The sequence below is a fragment of the Pongo abelii genome, chromosome 12 (assembly GCF_028885655.2).
Source record: "Pongo abelii isolate AG06213 chromosome 12, NHGRI_mPonAbe1-v2.0_pri, whole genome shotgun sequence".
NCBI classification, from domain to species: Eukaryota; Metazoa; Chordata; class Mammalia; order Primates; family Hominidae; genus Pongo; species Pongo abelii.
In genome coordinates this window covers 1,495,792-1,511,010 of record NC_071997.2, presented here as the reverse complement: position 1 = coordinate 1,511,010, position 15,219 = coordinate 1,495,792, and the positions used below count along the sequence as shown (strand labels likewise).

Genomic DNA, 15,219 nt, shown 5'->3' with positions numbered 1-15,219 from the left:
ACTCGCAATACATTGCAGGATGAGTAAAAAATCAGTAAGGACCCAGAAGATGTGCATAGTCACAAGCTCCACCAGTTCATCTAACTGACATCTAAAGAACACTGAACCACCGGGCGCCACGGCTCACGTCCGTAATCCCAGCACTTTGGAAGGCCGAGGTGGGTGGGTCTCCTGAAGTCAGGAGTTTGAGACCAGCTTGGCCAACGTGGTGAATCCCCACCTCTATTAAAAATATAAAAAAGTTAGCCAGGTGTGGTGGCAGGTGCCTGTAATTCCAGCTCCTCCGGAGGCTGAGGCAGGAGAATCACTTGAACCAGAGAGGTGGAGGCTGCAGTGGAGCCTAGATTGCGCCACTGCACTCCAGCCTGCTGGGCAACAGGGCGAGAATTCATCTCCAAAAAAAAAAAAACAACAAAAAACCCCTGAACCAACATCTGCAGAATACACATTCTTTTCAAGTGTACATGGAAATTCACTAAGAAAGTATATTCTCCAACTATACTATAAATGAATTAGAAATCAGCAACAATAACATACCTATAATATCTCTATGTAGTAGAAATAAAAAACAATACATTTTTAAATAACTCAAGTGTCCACGAAGAGAAAAATCACAAGGAAAACTAGATAATATTTTGAACGGAATAAAAATGAATACAAAATGTGTTGACTGTAACTAAAACTAAAGTGGAATGAAGAGATCTAACTCCCTTCTTAAGAAGCAATAAAACAAGAGCAAAGTAAACTGAAAATAAGTTAAAGGGAGGAAAAAAAAGACTAAAAATAAATGAAATAGAAAATGAAAAAAAGAGAAAATAAGTAATACTGAAACAGGCTTGTCCAACCTGAGGGCTGCATGTGGTACAGGCCAGCTTTGAATGCAGCCCAACACAAATTCATAAACTTTCTTGAAACATTATGAGATTTTTTTGCTTTTCCTTTTCTTTTGGCTCATCAGCTTATCGTTATTGTATTCTATGTGTGGCCCAAGACAGTTCTTCTCCTTCCATTGTGGTCCAGGGAAGCTAAAAGATTGCATACCCCTGTACTAAAAGATCATTAATGATCTAAAATAAGTGATCTTATAAAGAATTGATAAACCTCCAGCTAGACTGACTGATCCAGGAAAAAACACAAAAAACACAAATTGCCAATATGAAGAGACTGCAATACAGATTAGATTCTACAGGCATTAAAAGGATATTAAAGGAATATTCTGAACAATTTTATGCCAATAAATCCAACAACTTGGATGAAAGGAAATTTTCCTAAAAGACACAAATTACCAAAACTGACAACAGAAATATCTGAAAATATCTCTTAAAAAATCTTAATTCTCCCACAGAAAACTAAAACCAAACCAAACCAAACCCTCTAGGTTCAGATGACTTCACTGGTAAATCCTATCAAACATGTAAAGAAGAAATCATACCCATGTTACACAGCTATTTCCAAAAACAGGGAAGGGGACAGCACTTCCCATCTAATTTTATGACACCCAATATCACTTGACACCAAAGTCAAATAAAGACATTACAAGAAAAGGATACAAAAGTCCAATATCTCCCATCAACCCCAATATAGAAATCTTAAATAAAAAAAAAAAAAACACCTAGAAGTTAACTCTAGCAATATTCCAAAGGACAATGCACCACAACCAAGTGGGGTTTATCTCAGGGATGTAAAGTTAGTTTAAAAGTTGAAAATGAACCAATGTAATTCATTGGCAGAATGAAGAAAGTTGTATAATCATCTCAACAGATACAGAAAGAGGCATTTGACAGCATTAAACATCGTTATGATAAAAACTCCCAAGAAACAAAGTTTAAAAGCAATGTCTTCATTTTGATAAAGGTTTTCTCTGCAGATCCTATAGACATCACACCATATGGTGGACTACTGAAAGCTTTCTGCCTAAGCTTGGAAAAAATGCAATTATGTGCATTCTCGTGACTTCTGTTCAACACTATGGAAGTGCTGGACAGTATAATAACCAATAAAAAGCAAGACAAGACATAAGGATTAGAAAGAAAGAAGTAAAACATAGTCACAGGAAACATAATTGCAAATTTCTTAGTTTTCTACATAAACAAAGCACTAGAAGTAATAAGTGAAACAGACTTATCAGATTACAAAGTCACTATACAAAAATCAACTGCATATCTATATACTGACAGCAAAAAACTGGAAAATCAAATTCAAAATTGTATTGACAGTAGTGCAAAATTATAAAACACTTAAGAATAAATTTTTAAACAGGCATGCAAGACTGCTACATTGAAAATTATGAAATATTGAGGCCCAATATTAAGATGTTGATTCTCCCTCAAATGTTCTGGACTCAATACAAAATCTGAGAAAATCCAACAGGCTTCACTGTAGAAATTAATAAACTAATAGCAAGTACAAAGTTGGAGGACACACACTACCTGATCTCAAGACTTCATGAAATTATAACAATCAAGAGAAATATACCAACAGAAAAACAGACAATCGATAGAACACAGTCCAGAAATAGACCAATACATACAAAGGTAATTGATTTTTTATGAAGATACAAGACTGGATTAATGGAAAAAGGAAACACCAGTGGTGCTGGCACAAATGTCTATCAAGATGTTAAAAAAAAAAAAAAGTAAATCTTGAAACCAAACTCACACGATGCCAAAAATTAATTTGAGATTAATGACAGATTTAATGTAAAAACTAAAACTATGATGCCTCTAAAAGACAATGTACAATATTTTCCTGACTTTGGGATAAGCAAAGATCTCTTAGGTCAAGGAGATAAAGCAGTAACCATAAAAGAAAAAAATAAATTAAGCTTTTTAAAAATTAAAAGCTTCTGACCATCCTGGCTAACATGGTAAAACCATGTCGCTACTAAAAACACAAAAAATTAGCTGGGCGTGGTGGTGGGTGCCTGTAGTTCCAGATACTTGGGAGGCTGAGGCAGGAGAATGGCATGAACCTGGGAGGTGGAGCTTGCAGTGAACCGAGATCACGCCACTGGCCTCCAGCCTGGGCAAAAGAGCGAGACTCCATCTCAAAAAAAAAAAAAAAAAAAAAAAAAAAAAAAAAAAAAAAAAATGCTGTCCATCCGAAAACCACCATTAAGAAACTGAAAAGATAAAACTCAGACTGGGAGAAAAGACTGATAACACCATCAACTCTTGGCAAGGATGTAACTGGAGCACTAATTCATTCTTGGTGGGAGGGTAAAATGGCACAACCACTTTAGAAAATTTTTGGCAGTTTCTTACATAGTTAAACATTCACTTATCCTTTGACACAGCAATTCCACATCTACATATCTACCCTAGATATTTACCCTAATTTTAGAATTGTTGATTTGCCATTTCAAAAGCAATGATTCTTCCAGAACAGTAGCTTTATACCATTCCATATTTTATATTTTTTTAAGCTACCATAATTTATGAAGATTCAAAATGCAACTTGCCAAGTTTTAAAAGAGAAAAAAAAAAGTATGGAAACAACTAAATGGAAAATAGGCTGGTTAAATGTGTTTGGATCAGTTTATTTCTAGTATCATTTACAGGCTACCCTGATATTTATTTAAAATTTTCATTCATTTTAGAGTTGACAAAATAATGATTTTTCCTGTGAAGATACTTCATTTAAGAGACAACTGACTTCTATAACTAAAATGTATACATGTGCAAAGACAACAACTTGTAAAATATATTTTGTTGAATAACATTTACATTAAGACTTTAAAATTATGTATCAGAATCTCCGGCTATTAAGCAGTCTAATGGTGCCTACTAAGTCAGAGAGTTGTAATTCTTCTCTCCTGTGCTCTGTTCTGACAATGAAGTAAAGGCATCAATAGCATCTACTGTGCTAAAGAATAAATGGAATTCACAACTGTAGGTAATATTTAAGCACTTTAAGACAAATATGAATACATCATAAATTTCTAACTAGGAAAATATTTTCAATGAGATCTCAAGAAATGTTAACTTTTTTCAGAACACAGCACTGAAAACTCACTCACCAACAATATCAAGCTGGGTTTCTTCATCTTCTCATTTTCTCTTCTTATCTTTGCTCTTTTTTTTCTTACTACAGGATGTAATTTATATAGATGAGTTTAGGTATATTGATTTGTGTGATAAATAAATATCATAAGATTGAAACTTGGAAGTCTTTTAAGCTGTTTCATTTATAAATTATTGACTTAGGAAGACTTACATTGCTATGCCCTCTTAAATACAATACTGAGACTTTGCTTCAGGCTTTGTACATATTATGTTAAAGTTCAAAGCAGATTGTAGAGCCACACTGCCAGATTTTAAATCCTGATTCTGTCACTTCTTAGCTCTGCGATTTTTGGAAAAGGTACTGAATCTCTCTGTGAGTCAGTTTCTCCACTTAAAAAATTAGGATAATAACTTAACCCTTAAGGCTATTGTGAGGATTAAGAGGTAATATGCATCTTCACACATTGCTGGTGGAGATGTAAAATGGTGCAGCATCTACAGGAAACAGTTTGTGGTTCCTCAAAATATTAGAGTTACCATATGACCCAGCAATTTTACTCCTAAGTATGTATACCCAAGGGAAATGAAAACATATGCCCACAAAAATACTTACATAAGAATATTCACACTAGCATTAGTCAAAATAGTCAAAAAGGGGAAACAACCTAAATTTTCATCAACTGACGAATGGATGAACAAAGTGTTACATCCATAAAATGGACTACTACGTAGCCATAAAAAGGAACATGTGCTACAACAATGATGGACCTCAAGAATATTATAAGTGAAAGAAGCCATATACAAAAGGCCACATGTTGCATGATTTCTTAGGAAATATTCAGAATAGGCAATTTCACATAGATAGCAGACTAGTGGTTGCCAAGGACTAGGAGAGGGAGAGGATGGGATGTGACTGCTTTAATGGGTAGGAAGAGATTTCCTTCTGAGATGACGAAAATGCTCAGCAACTAGACAGTCGTGAACCTCATGAATATATACTAAAAACCACTGACTGTACAAAAGGGTGAATTTTATAATTATGAATTACATCGCAATAAAAAAATAAAAAATCAAGAGTGATTTGAAAAAAGTTAATGTGCAAAGTGCCTACAACAATTTCTCGGCACACTGAAAGTGCTATATAAGCATTAATTATGATCATTACGATAATCTTAAGACACTCTTGTCTGCATTTTCATCATAAAGTTTTCAGAAGATAACTCACCACTCCTCACAGGAAATTCACAGAGTAAAAATCTCAGATTCATTCAGAACATACCTGCCACTTATTCTGGCATCTTCATGAGCCCAGACTCCTCGAGAGGCTTCTCAAGGGCAGTGGCTTCAGCTCACTCCTTGATACTTTCTTTCCATCTCGTCTAAAAATATCAAAACCTCTGTTTATCACGGAGACCAGGAGAAAATGCTCAATATTTCTATGTACAGTCAACCTCGGGCAAATCTGCCAGTTATAAAAGAAGCGGGGATATGAGTGCACAGGCATTTTTCTCCTAAAGAGCTAATAAATTACCACTACGACCTCCTCCTCACATTTGGCTCAATTTATTTACTGCATATATGTTCTCTCATTTAATCCTCACAGACTTCTAAAGGTATAAAAAATGGTCTGAAAGTATAAATGTGTAAACGGAGGTTCAAAGATATTTGATCTGTTAATGAGTAAATGGAAGTTCAGACATATTAACCAATTTGCCACAAATTCCAAAATTAGTAAATGACAGAGTGCAGGTTCGAGCCCACATCCCTATCAAAGCCCATATACACCTCAACCACTGTGTGATTCATCCTGGTTTCACTCTACATATTAGCTTAGAAAAAATTAATCAATAATTTTTCCAGGAAGAGACAATGGAGAAAATAATCATCCCTAACAAAGGAAGTTATTATCATGAACTACGAGATCAGACTAAGGCAGACCACCAGGCAGAGGCCTGGAGAGATGCCTCAGGGGACCCAAACTCGTGGGTACGGGGCCACGGGTCACCCGCCCGTCTATCCTGTTTCCAGGGTCGTCCGCGCGGGAGGCTGCTCCTCTCTGCACAGGCGCCAGGAACTGCGGTCCTGCCTCTGTCCAGCCTGGAGAGGGGCCAGGGCGAAGCCTGGGAGGCCACAAAGCCGGCTCTCCGGGCCACGACTTCTACCGGATTCGTGGGGGTGGAGTGCGTCCGAAAAGAACTGAGGAGACTCCCGCTGGAGCTGCAGGACCCACCTCTTCGCCTTGGTTCCCTTGAGCACAAGCTTGGTAGACTTCACATAAGAGTTCTCGGCCATGGCTCCGGAAGACTCCTGCACGGAGAGGCTGAAGCCGACTCAGGACGAGTATGTGACCCGCAGCAGCACCAGGGCGGGGAGGAACAGAAGTGGAGGCGAAGTAAACACTCCTTGACAGCGTATGTCTGTCCAGAACCCGCCTTCGTCTTGACCCAAACGCTGAATGGCTGAGATTTACACTTCCGCGTTTCTGCTGGGGAGCTATGGCGGCCGCAGAGGGCCGAAAGATGTCCGCACGCAGCTGCTCCCTGGCTCCCTCTCGAGGAGCCCCTGAGGATTCGCGCCTCCCCGAGGGGAGGAAAGCCCGCCTGAGGCGCAGGTGCGCGCTGTGGAACCGCCTCCCGCTAGAGCTGCGGGCTGGCGACGGTCCCCGCGGGGGCGGGAAGCGGCTCAGGCTGCCCTCGCCGGCCTGCGGTGGCGCGGCTGGAAGCGCGGGCCACTGGTGCGCGGGTCACTCGGGGCTGTGCCTCGCGCGACTGTGTGTGCAGGAAACAAGCAGGAAATACCCTAAAATAGAATGAAGCGCCATGTTGAGGGCCGCGGACATCGCGAGTGCTGTGGGAATGTGGGCTGAGGTGGAGCGTTATGGTGGCGCGTGTTACAGGCTCAGGGGTCAGGAAGAAGCCTAATCGTGGAGGCAGCATCTGAGGAGGGTCTTGAACACTGGGCAGGCTTTTGCCCGATAGAGATGGAGGAAGCTAGTTCTGTCTGATGGAGGAAACAGGGTGTAGGCGTGGAGGGAGCCATGCAGCGCTGGTGTGAGGGGCCGCGAGCAGGCCAGGCCTGTAAAGCAGAGTAATGGGGACCAGGATAGAGAAGGCAAGTCGGGGTCCTGTGGTCGCTGAAGAATTTGAATGAAATCAGTAAACAGGTGAGAGGGATCCACCGCAAGAGCATGGGATGAAACGAGGAGTAGTCCACAGTGATTCCTCTGCAGAGGTGGGTATTATTCATCGCGTATGTGACACCAAAACCACCCTACTCAAGCTGTGGCTCTTTCCCTAAAGTAGAAAACAGAGACCAGTTGGGTTCCAAGCATCCACGAAGATCTTATTAAATTCGTGATCCCTGGTGGCACTTTGGAGTCAGGATTGGCTCATCTCAAACCTGATTCAGAAACAAAACCATCTCAATGTGCAGAGATGAGCGGCCTTACCCGCTATCATAACGTATTTTCTGGTGTTTTCACAGTGCTGCACTTCCTAATCCCCATTCCACCGCAATCCACATGCCGTGATGCCCAGAGGCATTAACAAAGGAGACACACAGGGGCTCCTCACGTTTGCTTTCCACGGTTTTGATGAAAATCTGTTTCCTCATCTCATACAATGTGGTTAGCAATAGTATCATTTAGGGTTGAAGAATTAAATGGTACAAATTATATAGGGTGCTTATTATAACCTACATGGAAAATGACTAGGATATGTTAGCTATGCTCATCACCAACATCGTTATATGATGGTAATAATCAGGTAGTCAAGAAGGCTGACACCAAGAAAATGGATACATGCTCTGAGGGAATGAATGTGGAGAGATCAGAAGGTCAAGAACAAAGCCGTACAACATGTCTGCAGTAAGGGGATAGAGAAAAGAAAGGCTATAAAATAAGGAATGAAACAGAGTTAGAGTAAAATTATAAAATCAAAGCTCAGGAGAATTTCCAGAAAGGGTAATATCATTTAATATCATAGAAATTTAGGAGCACAAGATGGAAAAAAGGCCTTGTGGTAACTGACATTGAGGCAGTCTTTAGGGAAGCTCAATTTCCAATAGAGAAATAGACAGAAAGTCAGCTTGAAACAGGGACTAGGTGAAGAAGATGTTGGCTGGTCGCATGGGGAAATAAATAAGGGATGGCATAAGCCATATTTCTGGATTTCTTTCTTTCTTGCCCAGCCTCTATATATGCATAGAGTTTGGCGAAAACTTACAAAAAATAAAAATGAAACCAATTTCGTTTGTAGACTCAAATACAATGCTTTGTATTAGAATCAAGATAAATTCATGCCTCTCCCTTCTATTGTCACCGTGAGTTTTGAAATTAAACATCAGCTTTTCTTCTTCATTAAAATCATTTTCAACTCCTCCCAGGTGTTGGTGGTTTGGGGGCGTTACATAAGCAGTCAGGTCTTGATGAGTAGAGGAGGAGGGAACAAACACTTTCAGCAAAGGCAGAATTCTGAAATTCTGCTCATATTTTTCTCCAGTAACTTTCCTATGTTTGTGAGGTTATTCAGTCATAAAGATCCTAGTGAAATTTTTTTCAAGCTTGACTAATCTTAATCACTGTGGACGTTTGTTTAAAATGTGTATTCCCAGGCCTCTCACCTGCTGATTCTGATTCAGGAGATCACGGATGGGACTCAGAATACATGTGTTTGACAAGTATCACAAGTGGTTCTTATGGTCAGGCAAATTTGGGAATCTAACAAGGAATTTATGTTTTTATGACTGGCAGCTAGAAGAGTTTCCTAGAGTCATTGCTTTTTTAAAATAAAATATTTCTTTTTTAAAAGGAAAATTGTATGACTAGATACAACATTTATACATGTGGCACATGTACTATACTGTGTACTTTTGTCATATTTACAGTTAAAGATGTGTAAGAACACTCTGAGAAAAATTATATATTAAATGCAAAGAGGGGTAAGTCAGGGTGGGGGAGAAATGGGAAGGGTGTGCTTATTGTTGCTAAAAGGTAGAGAAGCCAGAATGATAGCAATCTAAGGTTGCAAGTAGCACATTGTAAGTAGAGGGAGTTTCATAATCATGTCTGAAAGCTTCTTTGATATACTGAGTTGAAAACGGTGGCTTTGGACAAGATTTGAGGGAGAAACCAACTATGCTTTAAAGTATTCATTTAAAAGACTTTAATTAAAGGAAAGTCTTTGCATTTACTTGAGCTAATTTGACTTCAGGACTTGAACAAATTACTAGCCCTTAACCTCTTAAAAATTCTCTTTCATTTCAAATGAAAGTTTAAGATGGCCTTTATGTTCGATTGGTATACATGTGCGAAGGCTTAACAGCAAGGTACTGTACATTTCTAAATGTTCACTTCTTAATTTTGCTGGAAGAAATATACTACTCAATTGATTATTTTTAAAGCAAAGTAAAACAATTTGTTTTGACAAGCAACACAGTATTTTCCCAGTTTTCTGGTGGCAAAGATTAGGCTTAACATCACTAATCATCAGAGAAATGCAAATCAAAACCAAAACGAGATACCATCCTACACCAGTCAGAATAGCTACTATTAAAAAATAGAAAAACAACAGATCTTGGGAGGCTGTAGAGAAAAGGGAACACTTACACATAATTGGTGCAAATGTAAATTAGTTCAGCCACTGTTGAAAGCAGTTTGGAAATTTCTCAAATAATTTAAAATAGAATTACCATTCAAGCCAACAATTGCATTACTGGTATATGACCCAAAGAAAATCAGTTATTCTACCAAAAAGACACATGCACTTGCATGTTCATAGCAGCACTATTCACAATAGCAAAGACATGGAGTCAGCCTAGGTGCCCATCAACAGTATATTGCATCAATAAAATGTGGTACACCTACACTCTATTATTAGGCCATTCTTGCATTGCTATGAAGAAATACCTGAGGCTGGGTAATTTATAGGGAAAAGAGATTTAATTGGCTCATAGCTCTGCAGGCTGTACAGGAAGCATGGTGACGGCATCTGCATGGTGCCTGTGGAGTTTCCAGGGAGGTTTTACTCATGATGGAAGGCGAAGAGGGAGTAGGCACATCACATGGCCAGAGCAGGAGCAAGAGAGAATGGGATTGGGGGTAAATACCACACACCCTTACACAACCAGATCTTGAAAGAATTCACTATCACAACGACAGCGTCAGGCCATGAGAGATCCACCCCCATGACCCAAGCACCTCCTACCAGGCCCCACCTCCAACACTGAGGATCACATTTCACTATGAGATTTATAGAGGCCACCTTCCAAACCACTTCACACACCATGGAATACTATGCCACCATAAAAATAATAAAATCATGTCATTTGAAGCAACATGGATGTAGCTGAAGGCCATTATCCTAAACGAATTAATGCAGGAATACAAAATGAAATACCACATGATCTCACTTATAAGTGGGAGCTAAACGCTGGGTACTCATGGACATAAAGATGGAAAGAATAAACATCGGGACTACTAGAGGGGAGAAGGAGGAAGGCAAGGTTTGACAAACTAACTATTGGGTACTATGCTCATGTATTAATCTGTTCTCACACTGCTATATAGAACTACGCGAGACTGGGTAATTTATAAAGAAAAGAGGTTTAACTGACTCACAGTTCCACAGGCTGTACAGGAAGCATGGCTGGGAGGCTTCAGGAAACTTATAATAATGGCAGAAGGTGAAGGGGGAAGCAAGGCGCGTTCTACCATGGCGGCAGGAGAGCAACTGAGCGAGGGTGGATGTGCCATATGTTTAAACCATCAGATCTCATGAGAACTCACTTACCATCTAAGAAAAGGAAGGGGGAAATCTGCGCTCATGAGCCAATCACCTCCCACCAGGTCATTCCCCCTACATTGGAAATTACAATTCAACATGAGATTTGGGAGGGAACACAGAGCCAAACCATACCAAATCAGCATCTTGATGATGGGATCATTCATACCCCAAAACTCAGCATTATGAGATATACCCATGTAACAAACTGGCACATGTACCCCGAATGTAAAATACAAGATAAAATTATTTTCAAAATAAATAAATTAATGAATAAATAAATATGATTAAATTAAAATAAATATTGAAATAAAAAAATTTGAGAGTGATTTTAGCTTGACAGTTATGTAAGTTATGTAAATGGAAACAGTGAGTTCTGTAGGGTTCGGATCAATTGCACTATCTGTACTAAGTTGATGTCCAGTTGTTTGGATGAAAAGAAAACAGGAGAAACATAGATCTAACAGGAAAAAAATGGACAAGTTTTTATCATAGCAAAAAGAAGAATGGAGGAAATAGGACTGAGGTTATAGTGATTGATAGATATTAATAGACGACTAAGTCAAAAGACACTGGTCGCAGGAAATATTGATTAATTTTGTTTTATTCCAGTCAGACAACAAAATACTATAACCTGCCTCTAGAGAAAACCCTTTTAGCCCTGTAATTATCTTTATTCCAAGCACCATTCCATTCATTCAGTAGTGTATAGGTTGAGTAATAAGTGAATTATTCACAGAATTAAGACAGAAGTTTTGAGTATTTCAGGATATTAATAGTATAGTCAATGAACTAAAATAAAATTTGACTAGAGGTGTGATCACCATGAATGCCATGTTGATATCTTGTTAGATTTGGCAACCTAAAGTTGACAAATTTATTAATAAAATAAACGTTCCTTGATGATTAATTTACATTTAGTAGACACGCTCTTTCTTCTTCCTTCCCTTTCTTATTCATTCATTCATTCCTGCAGAGCAGTGACTTTCATTCTAAGATTCCCGGAATCCTAAGGAATTCTTGAATGTCATCATAGGGAGCCAGGTGTGAGGATTCCCAAAAGTTGTATTTAATACTTGAAAAATCTCTAAAAGTTATATATTTACACCAGAAAAAGCTATACAGATTTTGTTATATATATATGTGGTTGAATACTTTTTATTTCTATCCAGAACTGAGTCATTAGTGTTAATAATGTTGATTATTTCATACTGACCTAATGGGTAGCCTTTATATATCATTGATTACTTATTAATAAAATAAGAACCCTGCCAAAAATTACAAAGTAAACATATTTTGTGGGTTTCTCTTAAGGCTTTTGAAATGAAAAATCAGAGGAGAGGATTAAAAGTATTCCTTGATTGTTAAAAAGGCAGGGAACTACTAACTTAGAAAATTGTATGAAAACAGCAAGATATATACATGGCCCTCAGACCAGCTGCCTGTTTTAATAAAATTTTATTGGAGCACATCCATGGATCTATGGTGCTTTCCTGCTACAATGGTAGAGTTGAATGGTTGCTACAGACACCGTATGGTTTGCAAAGCCTAAAATATTTATGATCTGGTCCTTTATAGCCAAAGTGAACCCAGTTTTAGAACATTCACTTTACAAATTAAGATACAGTGGATGCTGCCTTAACTGACCTCCACTTAACTGATTTGCAATCAGCATTTTCTGGCACCCCTGTACAACTTATTGACTGATGTCCACTGCAAACTGAAAGTCTTTGAGCTACTTTTAATGCCTGTACATTTCTCCTTCCATCACAGAAATTGTATAGTTTCTAAGAAGAAGCTGTGTTCATTCCTAAATATGTTTACGCCATTTGTTCTTGCTCTTGTAGTTATGCAATTTAATTAAATATTATGTTGAGAGGCAGAGACGGGCGTATCACTAGGTCAGGAGATCGAGACCATCCTGGCTAACACGGTGAAACCCCGTCTCTACTGAAAATACAAAAAAATAAGCTGTGCATGGTGGCGGGCGCCTGTACTCCCAGCTACTGGGGAGGCTGAGGCGGGAGAATGTCATGAACTCGGGAGGCGGAGCTTGCAGTGAGCAGAGATCGAACCACTGCACTCCAGCCTGGGTGACAGAGCGAGGCTCTGTCTCAAAATAAATAAATAAATAAATAAATAAATAAATAAATAAATATTATGTAAACTGAGAAAGTGAGTACAACAAGAGTAGTATTGTTGTTTCTCTGAGAAATAAACTAAATGTGTTGGAAAAATGAGAAACTCAAACAGTTTCTGTCAGCTTAACTGTTGGCAAGACAACTAGAAACAAATGGGAAAAATTGTGTAATCTAGGATTTCAGATTGCTTTACCCCAGTTGTCTTCAAAGAAAGTGAACAAGAAATCAATGACAACATATCATTGGCATAGTTTCCACAAGAAACTCCACTCTGAATCCGTGCAAGGCTTTGACCTTGTTATCAAAATTCTGGCAAATTTATTTACACATGTCTTTTAAATTAAAGTTTTAAGGACTTACATCTAATACTTCTTATGATTCCTCCATCTAACTTAAATTTGTGATTAATCTGTTTATTACTTTGAATAAGGGGGTTTCTACCGTTTTTGGCAACCAAAAGTATACTTCGATGAAGATGGAATTATAAATAAAATAATTCAAGTTTATAGAATAGAATGGTGATGGTTAAAACAACTTAGTATGCCTAAAAATCACTTGAAAAGCTTACTAACAATGTAAATTCTTGTGCCTTAGGCCTGAGATTTTGGTTCAATAGGTCTAGCATGGGGCATAGGAATCTGTATTTTTAGGAATGATAAAGGAAAATTGCTTAAAATAGGGTAAATTATGACTTACAAATATAAAATGAACACTTGTCTAAGATTTCAGTTTAACTCATTTATTTAATGAGGGAGCCAGTAAGATGTTATACTGAGTTTTATGGAGAATTAAAAGAACCACACATATCTAGGCACTAAGGAACACTGAAATAAATTCGCTTGATAGGTTCAAAACTGACTTCTTGATGGAAGGTGGAAAAAGGAAAATTAATTATACTTCCATCAAAATGAATCATTTGCCTGTCTATAGACAAGAATATTTGCATTACTATCAGTAATCTACAACTAACAGAATTGCAAATAACAAGGAAAACAAAAGGCACAGAGACCCCATAGAAACAGATAACCCAGTTATTCTAGACAAGGCTGAGATTTCCATTAAAGACACTCAGTGGTAATTTTGTTGGTCCATCTTAAAATCTTTCCATGTTCTCCTGAAACAAATTGCTTAAGCAATTCAAATACAATGAATGTGGTCAGTGGGTCACACCTGGAGAAATCATTTTCTAACCTATAATAAAGGCTGTTGAATTACTCCCTTTACTGGAAAGAGTAAAATATTACCACATAAATTCGTATTATGATAATGGCCCACTATGAATGCTTTGGTGTTCTTGATTTTCTTAAGATTTATTAATATTTCTGAAGTAACTACTAAATGCCAAGCAATATATTTTCTAATTTAATCTTTCATTGACTTTTACTTTCACTTTAATTGAGCTACTCACTTTCATGGCTATAAACTTAAGACTTCAATAACTTAAAAATTGATTTCTAATGTTATAAACTTTAATGTTCCACTCTGTGACCTGCTCTTTCAGACTCTCTCTTCCTTACTGCCAACTCATCTTCTTTTCTGTCTCTTCCAGTGCCCCAGTATTTTGACTCTTCCATTTTCTTTTTTCTTTTCTTTTATTAAGAGGATACATGATAATTTCACATGTTGATGGGGTACAGTGTGGTATTTTGATGCATGACCCATCGTTAAAAACCTCTCCTCCCTATCTTTCCCAGTCTGGTAATCACTCCTCTACTCTCTATTAGATCAGTGTTTTTAGATTTCACATATGAATGAGATCATGTGATATTTGTCTTTCCGTGGTTAGCTTATTCCACTTACCACAATGTCCTCTGTGCTCATTCATGTTGTCACAAGTGACACGATTTTACCGTTTTTTTATAGCCAAATGTGCATATGATATAGTTTGGATATTTGTCCTGACCCATATCTCATGTTATATTGTAATCCCCACTGTTAGAGATGGGGCCTGGTAGGGGGTGTTTGGGTCATGGAGGTGGATCCCTCATGGCTTGGTGCTATCCTCATGATAGTGAATGAGTTCTCAAGCTTCCTGACTAGTCAAGCAGATGTTGGCACTATGCTCCCTGTACAGCCCATGGAAGGAATTAAGTCTCTTTTCTTATAATTTATCCAATCTCAGGTATTTCTTTATAGCAATGCAAGAATGGCTAAATACAGCATATATGCCACATTTTCTTCATTCATTCTTTGATGGACACTTAGGTTGATTCTAGGCTATTGTTAATAGTGCTGTAATAAACATGAGTCCAGCAATGTCTTTGACAAACTGATTTAATATTCTTTGAATATATA

General features: G+C 38.1%; 1 long non-coding RNA gene across 1 annotated transcript; it reads right to left on the bottom strand.

Annotated features, from left to right (window-relative positions):
* Window positions 1-4,052: 4,052 nt before the first annotated feature.
* LOC134759676 (uncharacterized) lies at window positions 4,053-6,198 on the bottom strand. The gene is made up of 2 exons (XR_010136234.1): window positions 5,284-6,198; window positions 4,053-4,344 (listed from the first exon to the last, which is right to left on the bottom strand). It is a non-coding gene; the product is annotated as an uncharacterized LOC134759676 (long non-coding RNA).
* Window positions 6,199-15,219: the final 9,021 nt, after the last annotated feature.